General features: G+C 55.3%; 1 protein-coding gene across 11 annotated transcripts in view; it reads left to right on the forward strand.

Annotated features, from left to right (window-relative positions):
* The first annotated feature begins 1,517 nt into the window (after nucleotides 1–1,517).
* LOC308657559 (uncharacterized protein) overlaps nucleotides 1,518–14,962 on the forward strand; it is a 62,814-nt gene continuing 49,369 nt past the window's right edge. The window contains exons 1-4 of one of the 11 annotated variants that reach the window (XR_014023974.1): nucleotides 1,520–4,601; nucleotides 9,080–9,257; nucleotides 9,527–10,539; nucleotides 10,724–11,760. The gene's annotated coding sequence lies outside the window, so the exon portion shown is untranslated. Of the gene's footprint in view, nucleotides 4,602–9,079; nucleotides 9,258–9,526; nucleotides 11,761–14,962 lie in introns of all 11 variants that reach the window. The other 10 variants (XR_014023977.1, XR_014023978.1, XR_014023979.1 and 7 more) reach the window with 10 other exon arrangements.

Consider the following 14,962-nt stretch of genomic DNA (forward strand, 5'->3'; position numbering starts at 1 on the left):
TTTTCTTGTTATGAACAAATTAAGTAAAACCAAGCGTATTTCTTTTTTTCCAGCTGTAGCAGGTTGGAGACGTGGGCTGGGCTCCTGAACAGAACATGAAAGACACCCGGTTCCAGCGAAGGGAGGTGCCTGGCAAGGCCTCAGCAGGGAAGAGGGCCTGAGGGCGGCTCCCACCTCTCCTCTAGCTGGCTCCTTGCTGGCTCACTCTGGAGGGCTGACATGCCCTCTGGGGACTGCTGAGCTGCTGATGCTTGGAGGGGAAGGGTGGCCTGGAGGAGCATTGCTGGGGCCAGATCTTACTGTTGGTGCTGGGTCCTGCATGCCTGTCCTCTCGTGCTACCCTGTACGTGGGGCTCAGAGCTCGGTTATCTTGGCCCCTGTGCCAGGGACTCTCCTTGAGGGCTGGTAGGGATGGACAGACCCACGCTGTGCCGGCCCCTGCACACTGTCACTGCCTCCTGTCCGTGGCCCTGGGTTATTGTTTGCCACCACCTGTCCCGCCAAATTTGAGGAAACTGAGGATCAGAGATGAGAAGTGCCTTGCCCAGAACCACCCTGGGCAGGACTTGACCTATATCAGGATTTCTGTTGTCTTCAACTTAAGTTCCCAGAAGCTGCAGTGTGGGGCGGGGGTTCGGGCTGTGGTTTTTCTATGTCTGACTCTATTCCTGGTTCTTGTGGGTTCAGCAGACCCACTATCCTGGCTGAGCTTCGTGGTCATGGTGCACTTCTCTGGGAACAGGCCCCTGCCTGTGTCCCCCACCCCTGCATCTCTTGCCCAAGTGGCAAGAGATGCAGGGGTGGGGGAGGGAGGCCTGACTGTGGTGGTTTCATCTCTTCCCTGACTGACAGCACATTCTGCAACCACCTTGGAAATTAAAATAATAGCCTAAATATAGTAAAATATATTTTTTAACCAAGTCCCACCTGGGGGTGCTGAGGCACAGAAGGTCAAGGACACAACGTGGTGGAGAATCTATCACTGGCACTTTCATATTGCAGATGTCACAGTGTACAGTCCTGGAGAATGGGCGGCCACGCACACTGAATTTACGCCTGTGTGTGGAGGCTGCACTGGCGTGGGGTCAGCTGGCGTGCTGTTGGCTGGGGTCATTGCACAGCTTGGGGGTTGCTAGCCCTGCCCAGTCTTCTGTGAGGCCTCACTCGTGTTTCCATTTAAAAACAAGTTGGGGGCCAGGGTTGTGGCTCAGTGGTAGAGCGCTTGCCTAGCATACGTGAGGCACTGGGTTCGATCCCTGGCACCACATAAAAACAAATAAAATAAAGGTATTGTGTCTACCTACAATAAAAAGAAAAAATTAAAAAAAAAATACAAGTTGGGGGTTGGGGCTGGGGCTCAGGGGTACCACACTTGCCTGGCATGTGTGAGGCACTGAGTTCGATTCTCAGCACCGCATAAAAATAAATAAAATAAAGGTCTATCAACAACTAAAAAAAAGTCTTTAGAAAAACAAGTTGGGGTAAAAAAGAAATTTTTAAATGCAGTATAATTGAGTTTAATTTGAATTTAAATTTATTTTTTTAAGTTTAAATTTATTTTTAACTGATAGATAAAAATTGTACATATTTATGGAGCACCATATGCTATTTCTATAATGTATACATAGTATAGTATTTAATTCAGATTAAGCATGTTTATCTCCTCAAACATTTATCATGTCTTTATGACGAAAACAAACCCCTTTTTTGCAGCTTTCTGGAACATACAGTGCACAGAGGTCATCTGCAGCCACCGTGCTGGGCAGCACATGGCGGGCGGGACCTTGCTCCCCTGTGGTCCTTGGTCAACCTCCCTATATTTCTAGGACTGCACAGAAGCACACTGGCCTCACTGTCTGCAGGCTTTGGAGTAAAGGACATGGTGGAAACTTCTCCTTTCTTTTTCTTTCTCCAAACATTCTATAGCAGTGTGTGTTACTTTTATAATGAGAAGAGGTAAATACATTCAGGGTAAAAGTAGTGAAACTGTCTAAGCCCTCATGTCAAATGACAATCAAGGACACTGGCCTTTGCCGAGTGCCTGGTATGCACAGATCTACTGCTCTGAACACCCCGCCTGTGGGATGGTGCGCGGGTGTTTCTTGGTGGAGCCGGGGCAAAGCAGAACATTCCATCCTCCAAGCCTTAGGATTACACTGTTTTTCTTTTTCTTTCTTCCTTTTTTTTTCCCCTCCAGTGCTGAGGATTTTTTTCCCAGCACCTCACACATGCTATGCAAGTGCTCCACCACTGAGCTATACCCCCAGTCCATTTTATTTTACTTTGAGACAGTCTCACTAAGTTGCTGCAATCCTCCTGTCTCAGTCTCTGGAGTTGCTGCGACGACAGGCACGCACCAATGCACCCATGTGGATTGCACTGTTTTCCTCACATCTTCCTCCCTGAAAGGTGGACATTTTCCCTGAACACAGTAATCTTCAACTGAAATATTTTTACCTCATTTACCTAGAATGTGGAATTATTTCTGTAAGCAGAACTTAGTTTAAACATACTTACAAATCATAGACATTTACCTCCTCACTCTACAGCATTATTAACCAGCAGCCAAAGTCAGGATTAGCAGGCCCAGAGCAAGATGAAAATGCAGGCCCTGTACTCAAAAATGACCCAGAATTATGAGCCGGTTATAGCTGAGCATTGAGTACTGGGCCCTTCCGCAGGTGTGGTGTGGCCCTGTACAAAGGAGGGGGCCCCACGGTCAGGCAGCCAGCCTGGGACAAGATAGTGATGTTTTCCAATAGAACTAGGGTGGCATTCCCCTTTGAGACAAGTACACCAGTGACAAGGAGGCAGGAAGCAAAGGAGTTCAGATGTCAGGGAGACACCATGTTCCTGATGCACCGCAAATATAAAACAGTGTGCCCTGTTAAGTATGCCCGCGGAGAGAGCAGGCAGCTTCCCTCTCCGGGAAAGACCAGGCCCTGAGCAAGGCACTGCGTTGCGAGGAGGGAATTCTGCCATTTCTCCACCTGGTGTTCTGCCTCAGTGGAATGTCAGTCGCTGTGCCCTGGAGTGAGTGAGGCTGGCGTCCTGAGGCCTGGGGAGGAATAGGGACAGGCTTTGCCAGGGCTGACCACCATGAAGACAAGAGCAGCCGCATTCCCCTGCCTGGGACAGGATCCTGGGCTCTGTTGGCAGGTGGATTTTCCCCCAGAGGTACCTCACAGGCCGTCCCAGCCAGCCCTGGCACCTCCTGGCATCTCCACAACCTGTGTTCTCAGGGCCAGAAGTCTTGGAAGTTTCCAGATGGATGGGCAGCAAGGCCTCTTCCACGAATCACTTATAGAAGTCCAGGACAGAATCCAGAAAGAACTGCGCTTGGGCCATCATTAGAAGGGGATCCCCATCTCAGGAAGTGGGGCTGCAGCTCCTTGAGCCACAAACCACTTCTGTGGGGGAAGAGACAGCATGGTCTTCCCTCTCGACCCCCACTTAGGCCTCCATAGCCCCCTCCATTTTTCTTTAAATAAACAAGCAGGCAGAAGCCCTGTGCTCCCAACCTGAAATAGTGCTCTGGAGGAGCAGGCCTGGGACTGTTTTCTGCATAAATGAGTCGGGGGGTGGGAGGATAAATGGTAAACATAGCCAGTGAGGTGCAGGAGTGCCCCAAGCCAGCTGGCAGCTGGAAGCCCATGCCCCTCAGCACCTGGTCCATGGCCTGCAGGGCCTTGGCAGTCTCTGGGGCCTGGGCTCAGCTACTTTGTGGATTTTCAGGCCTGGGGCTACTCACCTGCTGCCCCTACCCAGGATGTGTCCCCAGGACCCTGCCCTGGAGAAGTTCAAAGCCAGGCAGAGAGAAGAGGACAGTAAATGGCAGAGAGCAACTGAGGATCTGCAGCTCAGGACGAGGCCAGCGAATCCTTCCAGCCTCACCCATCAAATATCTTCCTTGGAGGTTGGGAACAGGGACACCACACCTTTTGGAGGAGGCTGGATGGGTCTGGGCACAGGACCCCGCATGGAATCCCTCCTTCCTGTTCTGGGCCACAGGCTGACCTGGCACTGGAGGGCAGGAGGCAGCCACCACCCTCCCACTCTGCAGTTGGACGTGGTGTCACCTGCTGTTAGCGAGTACTTACACCCACCCTCACTCCCAGACCCCTGGGAGTGGGCTCTCAAGTGCCAGATGCCTGCCGAGGCCACCCTGGAGAGTGACCAGAGCTTGGGGAAGGGCCATCCCACCCGCTGCAGGACATTCTTGTTTACTTCCTAAGAAAAAGACAAAACCAAAAACCCGTGTGGGTGGAATTTCAAGTTCTGGGCTTTCTCAGTGGGCTCGCTCTCCCCGCAGTCCTCTCTTCCTCCCTCTCCTGGGCCTGCTCTCTCCCTCTTTGTTGCCAAGCTCAGACGTCGCTGCTGAAACCCAGCCCAGCGTCCGCGAAGCCCGGAAACTTCCAGCTCGGCGACTGTGCACAAAGTTGGGGTGGCTAGGCCAGGGTGACAGCAGCGCCCCGGCCGGCCGCGGCGGCGACCGCGTCTGCACTCCGCTGGGGCTGCGCGCCGGACCCGGGACGGTCTGCGGGGCCCGGACCTGAACTTGACCGCGAGTGCCCGCGCCGCGGGGCCTCCGGGACCACCTGGTAAGCGCTCGCCCTGGCCCTCGCCGGCTGGGCCGCGGCGGCAGCGGGAGGGGGCGTCCCGGGGGCGCTTGGGGACGTGGGGCGCGCAGCCCCGCCGTGGGCGCCCCCGGCCTTAGCGAACAAAGGCTGCGGATGGGGCAGGGACTCCTCCCGACATTTTCCTCCCCGCGGCAGGGCAGGCGCGGGTGCGCGGCCGGGGCTCTTAAAGGGGAAAGATCACGCCGGCGGCCTCTCGCTGCTTTCCTGCACATGGCCCTGCTTTGGCTGCAGGGAGGAAGGAGTGGGCACGGGTGCCACAAGCGCCCAGGTGTTAACTCGCCCAGGCCCGGCTGCCAGATACTGCGCGAACAGCCAGGGCCTGCCTGGGGTGAGGCCCCTCCATGAACTGGCCGTCCAGCTGCCTCCTCACGTTGCAACAGGAACCCCGGGCCCTGGTGAACATTGCGCCTGCTCTGCCCCCACAGCCTGGTGACACCCTGCCCTACCCTGGGCGACCCTGATAGTTGAGCCTGGGGCTGCCAGCATTCTGTCTGCTCTGCTTGGGGCAGCCACAATGCCAAGTGGCCATGGTGGGTGCTGGGCACACACAGCAGCTGTGCACAGGGACTGGGAGAAGAAAGAGCCCCTGCCTGCAGGGTCTGGTCCTGGGGAAAGGTGTGGGGCACTGCTGTCTCTCTCCAGCCCCTGCCAACCTGCCCAGACCCAGCCCACCCTCCAGCTGGCTTCATTTCACCCATCTTCCTCAGCTTGCTGAGACAAGATGCCTGCCCCTGGGAGTGGCATGGTCCCTGGGGAGCACCCATGGATAGAAAGGCACCCCACTGTGAGCAGTGGCAAACCCCTAAAAGCTCCTAGATCTCTGTTCCTGTCCCAGGCCTGTAGCCCAGGGAGCCTCTGAGTTTAACCAGGGCCTGTAATCCTTTGAAGTCCACCTGGTTGTTGACCCGGTCCCCAGCCTTCCAGAGAACATCAGTAATCTTCACTTTCTGGGACCCTAGTGTCCTTGGTGAGAAGCTGCAGGACCTGTGGGGGAGCTCCCAGGCAAGAGTAAAGGTACCTGGCCCTGGGGTCCCAGTGGGTCGCTCACAGTGCCCCAGATTCTCCTGTAAGTTCTCAAACGGGGAGAAGCCAGGGGGCTCAAGGGGAGCCTGCAGGGGAAGGGGGCCATGGGCCTGCCCTAAGGGAAGGCCATGCAGCTCAGAGAGGGCAGAGCCCTTGGGCTGCCAGAGCACCAACTTCAGAAGGATATCCAGATTTGTACAGGGGATGGCCCAAATCTGAGAGCTCTGCAGGAGGAGGAAACACATGCTTGGGTTGACCCTGCCCCCGCCCCCAGGTTGCAAGCCCTGTGTATGGGGGAGGTGGCTAATGTTAAAAGCAGGCTTCCTAGTGACCCCAGCCCCAGCCAAGGCCTAGAGAAGAAAGCCCCAGGCATCTGGGGCGCCAGAGGGAGAGGGTGTACTTCATCACCCAGTACCACAGGGAAGTTGAGCTGTCAGGCAACCCATGCTTGCTTCTCAGAGGCCAGATTGATTTATTTCAGGAGATTTGAAGTTAAGATGAGCCCCAAATCCTCTCGAGCAGCTTCCATGTCCACTGAGGCAGTGCCTACAGGGGTCAGTGTGTAATGAAGGAAAGACAGGATGCAGAAAATGAGCCTGAACTTGAAGTTGTTTGGGGTCCCAGATGGTGAGCCCCAATGGGTGGCTGCAGAGAGATGGGCCTGCCCCATATCAAGTATCACCTCACCTCTCTGAGCCTCAGTTTCCTCACCTATAAAATGGGCTTAATAGGGGCTAGGGCTATAGCTCAGGGTTAGAGTGCTTGCCTAGCACATGTGAGGCACTGGGTTTGATCCTCAGCACCACATAAAAATAAACAAATAAAAGAAAGGCATTCTGTCCATCTACAACTATAAATTTTTTTAAATGGGCTTAATAGTTCTGACTCACACAGCAGGTCTTCAGGAGTCATTAGTGACTGCTATGTTCCTGGGGACCAGTGGCCCAGGCTTCTGGCTCCTGTCACAGGTCACCTGTCTCTGGGGCAGCTCAGGAATTTCTCTCTTGCATCTCAAGTCAACTCTCGTTTGCTTTCCTTTTCCTTCTCATGTTTATGTTCTTTTCCTAGCAGCCTCTCTGAGCCCCTCCCCTGTGCCTACAGCCCTCCCAGGCCTGAGAGGCAGGTCCCTGCCGTGAGAAGCTGCTGAGTGTACCCTGTAATGAAAGCAGCTGGGACAGTCTGTTGAATGCCACCAGAGACTGGCAGTTCCTTACCTCTCTGACAGTATTGTTGCAGAAATTGTAGGTGAAACCTCCCAGGTATCCATGAGCCTTAACTGGGAGGACCAGAAGGGAGACAGGTCCCCAGGCAGTGGCTCTGTGTCTGAGGCATCTGGTTTTACTGGGGAAACCATAATATTGTAAGAATGTCCTGAGAACTTGGTGAGGTACTGATTTCAGTCTTCAGGAAAAGAATTGCTAGTGATGGATGCGTGCTTTTAGAAAACCAGAGCCCTGTCTCCCCTTTCTGCCCACCGCCCATTCAGCAATGCCAAGGCCATGTGGGTGACCCCACCTACCTCCTAACAAGCCGGCCTCTGTCCTTGGGGACAACAGACATGTGCTTTGGTTTTCTGGGTTTAAACCCCTCCGGCTGCCAATATCTGAAAACCCGGATAAAATATGAGAAGAAAAGGGATCACTGAAGTGACAAACAAAGCTACTGCAAAAAGTGGGCCACTGCATCCAGGAGACTGAAAAGCAAGACCCAGGCACAGAGGCCTGCAGCCTCCCCAGGCCGCCTGCAGACTTTGCAGGGCCCAGTGTAAGATGAAAATGTGTGGCCTTGTTCAAAAATGACAAGCAGGTCAAGATGATGGCAGACAGCAGTGAGCTGCGCTCAGGCCCTCCTCGGCCTGGGGCCCTGGGTGGCAGCGTAGGTGAAAAGCCCGAAGCCAGCCTGCCCCCTGCACCTGTTCAAGCCAAGTGCTGAGGCCAGGGAGACCTGCGGGCGTCCTCATGGCCCTGATGGTCCTCTCCTGCTTGTGGTTCCATCGTGGAGGCCCCGTGTAACCTGGGACATTCTGAATCCTCACAAAAAAAGAAAACCATCTTTCTTTCCGTTTTTCCTTTTCTTTTTCTTTCTTTTCTTTTCTTTTCCTTCCTTCCTTCCTTCCTTCCTTCCTTCCTTCCTTCCTTCCTTTCTTCCTTTCTTCCTTCCTTTCTTTCTTAACCATCTGTCACTCACCTTTGAAACCACGCTGGGCCAGCCCTGGGAACCTTGGCAGTGTCCAGGAGCACATACTGATACTGTTTCAACGCCAGTGTCTGAGCGTCTTGTTGTGTGTGGTTGACCTTCTGCTAGTTCTCTAACTGTTGAGCACAGACCTTTGCTTTCCTCGGAAGATCCTGTTCCCCAATTGACTCCAACACCTGCTTGCGTTCCCCTGGAGGGTTTCCTCAACCAACCCCTCATTACACGCGCAGATTCCTCCCGAGCATCTTCAGTTTTCCCTTCTAGAAACAGCACTGGAAGGTCATGTGTGCATATTTGTTTCCTAAGGGAGAAAAACCATGCTTTGGTGCTGCTCCTTCTGGGTATGGGAGAAATTTTAGTTCCAGAAGTTTCTTAGACTTGTCAGTGAAATCCCATTTTGCCCAAGGACTTCGGTCTTGACCCTCTTATGCAGTTCTAGGGCTACAGCCCTGGCATCTGTAACCGGCCTCTTTGTGGATGAGGACCTGGGCTCCCCAAGCAGTAGCCCTGGCCCAGAGACCTCCATGTGGACCACAGGAGATTCTGTAAGGAGGACATGTGAGTGATCACTATGCAGATTAGCCGTTTGTCCTGCCAGACCATAGACAGGTCTTGAGAGTCCATGAGTAGCAAGATGGGCTGCCTGGACCACCAAGCCTGTCAGGCTGGCGCTGGAATGAGATAGCACTTGGCATGGTGCCCACTCACAGGCTGCCCTCAGTAAATGAAGAGGACAAGGACGTGGGCAAGGGGGTGAGAACTCTGTGGAGGGGTCTGCCCACCTGGCAAAGGCCCCTCAGGACAGGGATGAGGTGTGCTGGCCCCACATAGACTCCAGGCCTCCCCCAGTGCCACCCATGCAGATGAGCCCTGTGAGCCCCAGGGCTGTGTGGAGGGCTGTGTCCATGCACCGTGCTCCCCCTGCTGAGGCATCTGGGCATGTTGGGAGGAGGGAAGGCCCACTGGAGTCCTGGGCTGCCATGGCAACCTGCTGTTGATGTACCAGCTTGAACGACGCAAATTTCTCCTTTTCTTTTTCAATATGGTGCTGGGGAGGGATCCCGGGCCTTTTCTGATGCTAAGTGTGCTCTATATCACTGAGCTGCACCTCGAGCTCTGAGTGTGTGTTTGTTAACTGCTTATTAGTTAGGGAGGTCAGAGTCTGACGCGGTCTCTCTGAGCTCAGATCAAGGGGCCAGCAGAGCCCGCTCCCTCCCAAGGTTCCAGGTGGGATCCGTTGCCCTGCTTCTCCTGGTTTGGTGCCGCCTGCATTCCTCGGCTTTTGGCCCCCGCTCCATCCTCGAGCCAGCAGCAGCTTCTCACTCATCTTCTGGCCACAGCTGGGAAAGGTCTTGTGCTTTTCAGGATCCACGTGGTTATGAGGTCACCCCCTGAAGGGTGAGGGAAATGGAGACCTCAGCCCTGCTCACAGGCCAGGCCCAGGGTCCTCCAACAGATGCCCACCCTCCTTTCCCACCTGGGGTGGAGGGTCTTCACCTGGAGGGGCCCCCGCTTGAAGACTGCCCCGGCTCAGTGACAGGAGAAGGGAGGGAGGAGGGAGCTGCTGCCTGGGCAGGACCTCTGCATGTTTGGTGCAGCTGGCCTAGGCTTCCTTCTCCTCCTCCCCAGACCCTGTGGCCTATAAGATTAGTTTTCTCATCTTTCAGATCAAAAGCTGAAGCTCTCAGAGGAGCCGCAGCTTGTCCAAGGAGGAGACTTGCTTCTACAGAGAACCCGTGAAACCTTGTGGTTGGCAGAAAAGTAGGTGTGCCTGGGACTGTCCCATGAGCAGGAGGGCAGAGGTGCCAAGATGTCAATGGTCCCCGAGAGTCCTGGGGCACAGGCCTATGCACTCACTGATGGGCAGCTGAGAAGTGCCTGGAATCACATCTGAGGTTGTAAAGCTGGAGAAACAGCCTCAGAAAGGGGTATTCATTTTCCCAAAGACACACAGCTACTGGAGAGCTCTTCTGCTCTGACCTTCCACCTTGCCCCTGTGTCCTGAACCCTGCAGGTGCACCGCACGCTCCGGATCTGTGGGGCAGTCTGGGGGGAGGCTGGATGGTCTGTTGTTAGAGCGCTTAGCTGCCCCTCTGGAAAGAATCTTTCTCTAACATGAAGTCACACCTAGACAGGGGCCAGGCAGTGCACAGTGTGGTGGTTGAAAGCTCCTGCATGTGGAGCTGGGCCATTCTGAGCTCAAATCCTGATGCCACCACCTGGGGTGCTCTTTGGCATATTGCTGACCTCTCTGTACTTAGGTTTTCCCATCTGCAAAATGGGGATGAGATGTTACAAGACCCCAGAGAACCCTGGGAGGCCCTTGCTGGCAACAGACCCTGCCCAGAGCCCTCTCCTCCCACACAGCACTGCACATGCCCAAGGGAAGATGGACACCTCCCCACCCCAGCATGGCCACAAAGATTCAGGCTGATTTCTAAACAGACTGCCGACCACTGTCCTTGGGCCTCACCAGGTGCAGGGCCCGACGTCCTGGATCAATCTGGACTTGTTCTGGGGCTGGGGAGCTTCCAGTCAGAAGCCCGGCGGGTCCCCACTTCTGCCCATCACCAGGCAAAGGATCTAGGACCTTGGACAGGCTCTGTCCAGCCAGGAGCTGCTCTTGCTCCCCAACACCATGAGGCAGGACCGTGAGCACCACTGCCCTTCCTGTTGATAGGTGGGTCAACTGAGGCCCAGAGAGCCTAGAAAACTTGCCCGAGGCTGCACCCTGGCAAGGACAGGGCTGGACCTTGGTGGTGGCTGGACTCCAAGCCCAGGGCTGCATGGAACCGCCTGCTCCCTCCAGGGACACGGCCTTTCCTCTCTCACTTATCCAGTAAGTAGCCGTTGGTTCTCTCCAGACAGGCGACAGCTCTTCCTGCCACACTGGCAGGACAGGCCTTCTGCTCTCAGGACAGAGGGGCCGTCAGATGGCCATAGGAGGAGGAGACCTGCAGCTTGCTCACAGAGGGCAGGTGTGCATGGCAAAGGCGGAGGCTCAGCAGTTGGGGTTTGGGCCACAGCACACATTTTGGCCTGGGCGTGGTGAGCTGCTCTGAATAAGAAAATGAGAGAATTTTCCAAGAGCAGCATTTGGAGTTGGGGTAGCCTTTGATATGGGAGGGTGGGCCAGGGCATGCACCCAAGGCTGGAGCCCGCAGAGGGCACCGTCCGTCAGCGTCCCCCTGAGCTGTCTGTGCCACAGCCACCACCTTGGGCCTGGCACTGGAGGAGTTAAGTTGCAGCAGGCACCTTGGCATGTCGCACTGGCCAGAGTGTCCAGCGCCCCACCCCCACTGCTTTCTTCCTTTTTGCCTTTTCCTTCTTAATTAATCATACGCTGCTGCCCAATTTAAATATGGAAATGCCCAGGCTGGGCCACGCGATTATTCATAAGGCCAGACCGGCTGTCCGGGGCACTGGGGCTATGGGGAGCATCCGCATCTCCTCCTTTCTGATGTGTGTGAAATTATGTGCACAAAAGGCGCCTCCTTATCTGGGTGTGTGAACTAAATAAATAAATAAGGGCTTTTGTTTGTTTGCCGGCTCCTGCACATGACTGTTTTGACTGAACCGCTCGTGTTGTCTGCGCCTTTATGGGACTCGGGAGACAGGGAGGCGGGGCCCCCACAGGCCGGCTGGGGGCTGGGGGGGTGGCCGCCGGGCACCTGGGGCCCGCTCCCTCCCCTGGCACTAGCCTCGCCCCCGCAGTCCCCCATGCACACCCTCGCCGGAAAGTTCGCCCTGCCCGGGCCGGGCTCCCAGGCAGCCTGGCACCGTGCCAGGCTCGCCTCCGAGCGCAGGCAGCAGGGTGGGGCGAGCGGCAGAGCCGTGGAGGACGTGGCCGGGCGCCCTGGGCATGAGCAGGACCCGAGGCCGGGGGCCAGGGGCCCAGAAGGTGAGGGCACCCCGGTGGGCACAGGGTGGGTGCTTGGTGGGCAGCAGGCAGGGTGCGGGGAGCAGGCCTCGTGGGGGGAGGGCAGGCTGGCGGAGGAGGCAGGCACAAAGGAGGGCAGTGCCAGGCAGCCTTGCCCGCCTGCCTGCCCCAGCCGGCCTCCTGCCGCCGGGCCTGGCCTGGGCTCCGTGGGGGGGGATGCATGAGCTCGGCCCCAGCAGGAGCAGCAGACACGGAGCTGTGGCCGCAGGTCCAGCCGCACAGAAGCGGAGGAAGGGCCCAGGGAGGCAGGCGGGGCCGGGTCTGTCAAGGAGAAAAACATCCCAAGGCCTGCAAATTGCTGCTCTCAGCTTTTCCCCCTCCTCCTGCTTGGGGGAAAAAAAAGCAGAGCTTCCTCTGGAGGCGGATGCAAAAAGGATGCAGAATTTTAACCGTCTCCTGTACTGGCTGGTCCTTCCCGAGCAGGGCTTAGGCCCAGGCCCAGCCGGGGCACCATGGGCAGCCAATGGCTGGAGCCTGATGTCTTTTCTGGGAGATTCTGGAAAGCCATACCCCCTCAGGATCCCTCCAGAAACTGGGACCTGCAGCTCCCGTGGCACGGCTCTGGATGGGGTCACTGCCCAGCGCCTCATGGGCTCAGCGCATCACAGGCTGCGCACTCACTGCCAGTTGCTGCCCATGTTGTCCATCGCGTCTGCTTGCTGGGCTCCTCTACGGGGGTTGGAGGTGGTGGCTGGGGACCTCAGCACAGCGCCAGGGGAGTCCCAGCTCATACCGACCTGGGCCCTCAGTCACAGCAGGACCCTGGGCCTCTCTCATGGCCTATTCTTGTGCTTTAAAAATTATGTGGGCTGTTTTCTGGCATCGAGTGGGGCCTGGCGCTCTGTGCATTAGAGCAGGACTGAGGGTGAAGGGGAGGGTGAGCAGGGCCAATAGCAGGCCAGCGCCAACGCAGAGGAGGCCGCGCCCGGCCCAGGGAGAGGCCTGGGGAGAGGCCCCGGGAGATGCAGGTGTGGGAACTTGGGGTATGGCCCAGGTCCATGTGCCACCAGGGCCCTGAGGGCCCATGAAATGTTTTAATTTTAATTTCTTCTATAATCAGAAGGAAAAATGAGTAAAAAATAGTGAATTTATAATAATGAGTTCAGCCTAGGTTATATTGTTCTGTAATCCAATGCAGTCATTAAATATGATTTTTAATATTTATGGAGGAAGGGCCTGGGAAGGCAGAGGTGCCCTGGCCCATGAAGGTCAGCTCTGATCCTGGCTAGTTCAGACTGTCCCAGGGCCAAGGGTCCAGTGTCTGGCCCCAAGAGGTCTTGGGTTCCCTGTGAATTGGGCTTCCCCAGAGGCTAGCCCCACAGGGATATCGGTGCCTGCTGTGGAGAGAAGCCAGGGCCTGGCCCCCTGCGTGTGTGTGTGTGTGTCCTCATGTGCACACATGCGTGTTTCACAATGGATTCCCAGACATCTGAATGTGCAAGTTCCAATTCAAGAGGCACACAGCAAGGCTGGGTCAGGGCAGTGTGTGAGGGTCGGATTGTGGGGAGCTATTGCCCCCTAAGAAAGAGCAGGCTTCCAGGCGGTCCATAGCCCCTGCACCCACGCGCTCGCCCAGCAGCATCCAGGGGAAACTCAACAAGCTGCAAACAGCTACATCTGTGATCTCATGTGTTCCAGCAACTGCTTTAGAAGGTAACAATAAAGAGGTGAGAGTCACTTAATAACAAAATTCATTTACTCTAAAAAATACACGCCTGTATATCCCAAATAACTAGTCGATGAGCTAATGAGCTAGCCAACAATTTTCACACTAAGTCTTGAAAACCCTAAGCATATTCTACTTAAGTGTCCCGCTTCTGATTCTCCACATGTCAAGGGCTCAGATGCCACGCATGACTGCTTCAGACACTGCAGGGTTAGCAGGGTCCTGTGTCCCCATGTCCTTCCTCCCCGAGTGGTGAAGACTGGTTTTACGCTTTTTTTTTTTTTTTTTTTTTTTTTTTTGCTAGCGTCCCTCTTGGCCAGGAAAGGACTCTTCTATTGGTTCACCAAGCCCCCCTCGTCCTTGGGAGCCCAAAGCATGGGTGTTGGGCTGTAGGTTTCCAGAGCAAGGGGGAACTGGTGGAAAGGGCTCTTCAACTGTGCTCCCAGACGCCAGCGGATGGTACAAAGGGCTGGCTTCAGGCTCACAATAGTGGGGTGGTTAGTCACAGTGCCAGGGCAGCAGGCAGGGAGACAGAGCCCCTGTGTCTGTGCCTGTTGGGCCGGGCCCTGCAGCCCCGTGCCCCTGCCTGTGGCTTTTGTTTGCAGCACCCACCCCGCTCCCCACGTTAACCCCCTGCTGCCCACCGCCTACCTGGCAGCCAGGCTGGTGCCTCCTTGCCAGGCTCTGGTTTCCAGCAGCCATCCTGGCCAGAGGTACGCTGCTGCCTTAAACTGGGTCAGGCCTCCGTGGTTTCACTGGCCGCTCTTGGGAAACAGGCTTTAGCCGGCTCCATCCTGATCCCCGTGGCTGGCCAGCGTCCCTGTGGCTGTGGCCGAGGAGGGATTTCGTATTAGTTAGAGAACCCAGTGTGCCAGGCTCCCTGCTTTCAGATCTCACCAGCATTTGAAAGTACGCAATGTCCAGAGACCACGTTTCTAGAAGCACCGAGCAGCTGACACTGGGAAACTAAGGAGTGGCCCTGAAGTGGTCGGTGACTGTGTGTCTTCAAGGGAGCAGGCTGATATAAATATTTTAATCCTGTGTGTAGATAGATGGATGAGATAAAACACATTAGTGATGACCCCGCCCTGTCTGGAGAGTCCCTGAAAGCGGCCTTTGCTGTATCAGCCTCAGCGTTTGTATTTAGTAGTTACCATTAAATTCTGCCTTCCACGCTGCTGTCCCAGAGCCTCGGAGGCTGAAGTAGCGTTTTGTTGTGATTAGACAGTTAAATTATTGATACTCGCGGAAGGTAATTTCCCCCCAAAAGGTATAAAACACAGCTAACATTTTCTCTCTCTTCTTAATTTAAAAATCATCTCTGCGAAGGTTTTTCTTTGCTGAATTAACGTAGCATGTGTTTTAGAAAGCAGAGATGTTTTCTAGTGCCCAGTGTGAGGAGGGGAAGTACAATCAGGGGTCTTTTGAAAATGTGCCCATCTACCTACAGCTTAAAAATTCCAAGTGCCCGACGTTTCTCTTGGAAGAAATAAATGT

This window comes from Spermophilus citellus (assembly GCF_964194105.1).
Source record: "Spermophilus citellus genome assembly, chromosome: 10".
NCBI classification, from domain to species: Eukaryota; Metazoa; Chordata; class Mammalia; order Rodentia; family Sciuridae; genus Spermophilus; species Spermophilus citellus.